This window comes from Pristiophorus japonicus, chromosome 6 (genome assembly GCF_044704955.1).
Source record: "Pristiophorus japonicus isolate sPriJap1 chromosome 6, sPriJap1.hap1, whole genome shotgun sequence".
Classification (NCBI taxonomy): Eukaryota; Metazoa; Chordata; class Chondrichthyes; family Pristiophoridae; genus Pristiophorus; species Pristiophorus japonicus.
The window spans coordinates 257,937,566-257,943,239 of NC_091982.1; positions in this window are offsets into that span (position 1 = coordinate 257,937,566).

The following is a 5,674-nucleotide window of genomic DNA, read 5'->3' on the forward strand; positions in this document are numbered from 1 at the left end:
CAGTTCAAACGGTTGTGGGTGTCCAAGGCCAGGAGGCCAAAATTATTGCCTATTGACGCACAGCTACGGACATATACAAGGAGATCATTCCGCTGCTAAGCAGCGCCACGGTAGTCGTGACCCACAAATATTCGGAGAACAGGTTGCCACTCTGGATTGTCCCGGGGGACGGTTCCGCACTACTGGGGAGGAGTTGGCTTGCTGTCACAAACTGGAAATGGGGCGATGTCAATGCAATTTCTTCTGTGGAGCGAGTATCATGCTCACAGGTCCTGGACAAATTGGATTCATTATTTCAACCCGGCATCGGCACTTTCATGGGGGCCAAGGTAGTGATTCACATAAACCCGGACACCAGGCCAGTACACCACAAGGCCAGAGTGCTGCCCTACGTGATGCGGGAAAAGATAGAATGCGAATTGGACCGCCTGCTGAGGGAAGGCATCATCTCGCCAGTCGAATTCAGTGACTGGGCGAGCCCGATTGTGCCGATGCTCAAGGCGGATGGGTCGGTCAGGATATGTGGTGATTACAAGGACAGCATCAATCGGGTGTCACTCCAAGACCAGTACCCGCTACCGAGAGCGGAGGAGCTCTTTGCGACGCTATCCGGTGGCAAACTTTTTTCAAAATTGGACCTGACCTCAGCTTACATGACCCAGGAGCTGGCGAGTGAGTCGAAGAAGCTGACCACCATCACGACACACAAGGGGTTGTTTGAGTACAACAGATGTCCGTTCGGGATTCGTTCGGCCACCACGACCTTTCAGCGAAATATGGAAAGCCTCCTCAAGTCGATTCCAAGGACAGTGGTTTTCAAGACGACATCCTCATCACGGGTCGTGATACTGAAGAACACCTCCACAACCTGGAGGAGATACTCTGCAGACTGGACCGGGTAGGGCTGCGACTGAAAAAGGTGAAGTGCGTCTTCTTAGCTCCAGAGGTAGAATTCCTGGGGAGGAGGGTAGCAGCAGACGGGATCAGACCTACTGCGTCCAAAACGGAAGTGATCCAGAGAGCATCCACTCCCCTTAACACAACGAAGCTGCATTCGTTCCTGGGGCTCCTGAACTATTTTGGTAACTTTCTTCCCAAATTGAGCACGCTGTTAGAGCCGCTACATGTGCTCCTACGCAAAGGTCGCGATTGGATCTGGGGGGACAGCCAGGAAAGGGCTTTTGATAGAGCACGTAATTTGTTATGCTCCAACAAACTGTTAACGTTATGTGACCCGTGTAAGAAACTTGTTTTAACGTGCGATGCGTCATCCTATGGGGTCGGGTGTGTGTTGCAGCATGTGAATGCCAATGGTCAGTTACAGCTGATAGCTTATGCCTCCAGAAGTCTGTCCCAGGCAGGAAGGGGCTATGGGATGGTATAAAAGGAAGCGCTAGCATGTGTATATGCAGTAAAAAAAAATGCACCAGTACCTGTTTGGCAGGAAATTTGAGCTGGAGACAGATCACAAACCCCTAACGTCCCTTTTTGCCGACAACAAGGCCATAAATGCGAATGCATCGGCCCGCATACAGAGGTGGGCACTTACGATAGCCGCCTATGACTACACAATTCGGCACAGACCGGGCACTGAAAACTGCGCCGATGCACTCAGTAGGCTCCCACTAGCCACCACCGAGGGGGCTACTGAGCATGCTGCTGAGATGGTCATGGCTGTTGAAACTTTCGAAAGCGAAGGCTCACCTGTGACAGCCCGTCAGATTAAAGTCTGGACAAATAAAGACCCGCTACTGTCTTTAGTTAAGAAATGTGTCCTGAATGGGGACTGGGCAGCCACGGGGCATGCCCTGAGGAACTTAAAACGTTTCATAGGCGCAAAGATGAGCTCTCGATTCAGGCCGATTGCCTATTGTGGAGGAACCGAGTAGTCATGCCCCAGATGGGCAAAGAGGTGTTTATCAGAGAACTTCACAATGAGCACCCGGTCATTGTCATGATGAAGGCAATTGCCAGGTCACATGTTTGGTGGCCAGGGATAGATGCAGACCTGGAACTTTGTGTTTTCAGGTGCAACACGTGTGCTCAGCTGGGCAACGCACCCAGGGAAGCTTCCCTTAGCCCCTGATCCTGGCCCCCCAAGCCATGCTCACGCATCCATGTGGACTACGCAGGTCCTTTCATGGGAAAAATGTTTTTGGTTGTTGTAGATGCCTACTCCAAATGGATTGAGTGTGCCATTTTAAATTCAAGCACATCCTCTGCCACAGTAGAAAGTCTATGGGCAATGTTCACCGCCCATGGTCTACTGGGTATCTTGGTCAGCGACAATGGCCCGTGCTTCACAAGCACTGAATTCCAGGACTTCATGGCAGGCAATGGAATCAACCATGTCAGAACGGCACCTCAAATGGCCAGGCGGAATGAGCAGTGCAGATAATCAAACAGGGGATGCTCAGAATCCAAGGGGGTTCCCTACAAAGCCGCTTATCACGCCTCCTGTTGGCCAATAGATCCCGACCACACTCGCTCATAGGGGTTCCATCTGCAGAGCTGCTAATGTAAAGGATGCTCAAAACCAGGTTATCCCTTATATACCCTACTATGAAATAAATTGTTGAGAGCAGGCATCAGTCACAATGTGATTGCCATGACGGAAATGCGAGGGTGCGATGTATTGATGTCAATGACCCTGTTTTTGTCCTTAATTACGCTGCAGGGCCCAAATGGCTCGCAGGCAGTGTGATTGCCAAAGAGGGGAATAGGGTTTTGGTAGTTAAACTTACTAATGGACAAATCTGCCGCAAACACGTGGATCAAACTAAAAGGAGGTTCAGCAACCCCATAGAAGAAGCAGAGGAAGAACACGATGTAGAGTTTACTCCACCACAGGTGACCGAACACCAGAACCAAGTGAAGGAGAGCCCAGTCACTGTGGGCAGTCCGGACAGGCCTGAGGCACCGCAAACAGACACTCAGGCCAGCGCCCAACAACCGGAGCTCCAACTCAGGCGCTCTACAAGGGAGCGTAAACCACCAGAGAGACTTAACCTGTGATCCCAATAAGACTTTGGGGGGAGGTGATGTCATGTATTCAACTGTCATTGTAACCCATGTATAAGCTGGCCTAAGTTGTACACCGTGAGAACATTGACCACAAGGGGGTGAACTTGTGGGAGACACTCCTAACCTGGAGTTTCAGGTATAAAAGGGGAAGCTCCACCCTCCTTCATCACTTGAGGTCTTGGTAATAAAGGTAACTGGTCACAGAGTGACCTTTTCTCAAGTATGGGCCTCGTGTGCATTTATACTGTATAGTAAGGGCATATCAGTATGTAAATGGATGGAGCGAGTGAAGAGACTGCATTGAGACATATAATGAAATGGCGGTGGCCCTTAAAATGAGCATATGCAATGCCACCTTCCTCATGTCACCCCGTCCCTCCCCTGCTGCTAACCTCACGTCTATTGTTTTCTACTTGCAGATGGCCAGCCACAAGCACAACAGCATCCTTCAAGGGAGCCCTTGACATCTGGCCATGGGGGAGACGATGAGGGAGGGGAAGAGAGTGTTCTGCCTGAGCCTCAGAGCTCACCAGTTGCCCCGTCTGGCCTCACTGCATCTGGGGACGATGCATATTTCCCGGGGTTTCAGGAGTCTGAGGTTCCTGGCCCCAGTCGCATACAACAATGCCGTGCGAGAGGGGAACCTCGCAGGGCAGCTCTCTGGAGGGTGAGTCTGCAAAGTCGGTCTGTTCAACGACAGGCAGACGTGGCACTGGACTTGGTGGAAATGTCCAAGGAAACCACAGTGATGCACAGTGAGCTTATGGATGCACTGGGGCGGATCCCAGTGAGCACGGACTGGCTTACTATGACTGTTGCGGAGGCAGAGTCACAGGCTGTCAGTGTGACTCGGGAGTCCAGTGAGGCCATCATTGCCCACACACAGAGGCTGGTGGCCTCGAGCAGTGTTCCAGAGTGCGGCGCATGCCCTTGATCACATCGCAGACTTGGACACCTCCTGGGCACAAGCTTTCCTTCAGCTTGGTCAAGTGATGCAGTCGATATCTGCTGCCATACTCTCTGCATTCCCCACTCTCCCACGGGGAAGGGACGGTGCCGAAACAGACCAGCAAGTTGCGGAGACACATCGTGCTCAGAAGGTTGAAGGCCCATCTCCGTCGAAGAGTCAGTGGCTCCCAGGAAATGGAAGGTGATGTCCTTCCTCAGGATGACAGCATTCTGGCTCCCACCACTAACTCACCAACCATGCACCATACACGGTTGACACCCCAGCCACCAGTGACTGCTCCCACCGATGATGAGGTACAGCAAGTCCGCAGCCGGGCCTCCCAGGCCAAGAGCTGGTCCAGGGCGTCCTCAGACCCCTTCTGCATTGTCGGGCCCCCGCAACACAGCAGCCCTCTAGCAGCCTTGCAGTAGGCACTGAGGGCTGGAGGAGCACCAGGTATGGGAAGGGGCTGAAGGGAAGGGGGTGCTAAAATGTGGAAGAGCCATTAAGGCCTGGCACAAGTTGGTGCTCATGGATGTATGTAGCATTGTAAAAAATTTACACAGTTGTGTGATAACAATTGACTCATCTTGAATTGTCTTGCTGCAGGAAGCAGTTTTGTGTTTATTTACGTTTTGTTCACTGCAGGAAATAGTTTACTGTTTATTTACGTTTTGTTCAGTGCAGGAAACAGTTTACTGTTTATTTACATTTTGTTCACTGCAGGAAGTAGTTTACTGTTTATTTACATTTTGTTCACTGCAGGAAGTAGTTTACTGCTTATTCACTTCTACTTTAACCATTGTATAGTTTTGTGTTTTTGGGAGGGAAACATTGTTAAATATTCATGTCTATAAAAATTGTTGTTTGACCTTTGCCATTGGTGTCTTGTGTCTCATTGCAGAGTTATGTGTAGATTAGCCGGCATGGTGGCACAGAGTAAACGCTGCAACCCCATCTTTCACATTGAAGCAAACTGGTCATTGATGTGTTGCCGACGTAAGGCTCTTGCTGTGGCCACATCTCCATGCTGCCTTCCTTGTGGTTGTGGTCTCACCGCAATGGGTTCCTCACCAGACTCCTCTTCCTCCTCCTCCTCATCCTGAGGTAGTCCTACAATCCCCACTGGCAATGCCTATACCCTCATGATGGCTAAGTTGTGCAGCACGCACAATGAATTCGGAGACCTGTTGAGGGGAGTAATGAAGACTGCCTCCAGAGCATCAGAAGCGCTGCTTGAGCACGCCAATTGTCTGTTCGATTATGTTGTGGGTGGCTGTATGGCTGTCATTATAGCGCTGCTCGACATCTGTGGCAGGGTTCCAGAGTGGGGGTGGGGGTTCATGAGCCAGGTGGCCAGGCCATACCCTTTGTCCCCGATCAGCCAGCCCTGGACTTTTCTTTGTTGCTGAAACATGCATGAGACACTGCTCTTACACAAGATGAAAGCATCATGTGTGCTCCCTGGATAGCAGGCATTCACTGTGAGGTTGCACTGCGTGTGGTCGCTGTTGTATCCTTAACTCTTAAACATAATCACACGAGGCATGTACTGCAGACACAGTCACTCTGTGACCTTCACCTTTATTACCTGGACCAAGGCGTACTGGCCCTGCGAGGGACCTCCCCTTATATACCTGAATCTCCAGGTAAGGAGTGTCTCCCAAAAGTACACCCCCTGTGGTCAAGATGTGCATTTCT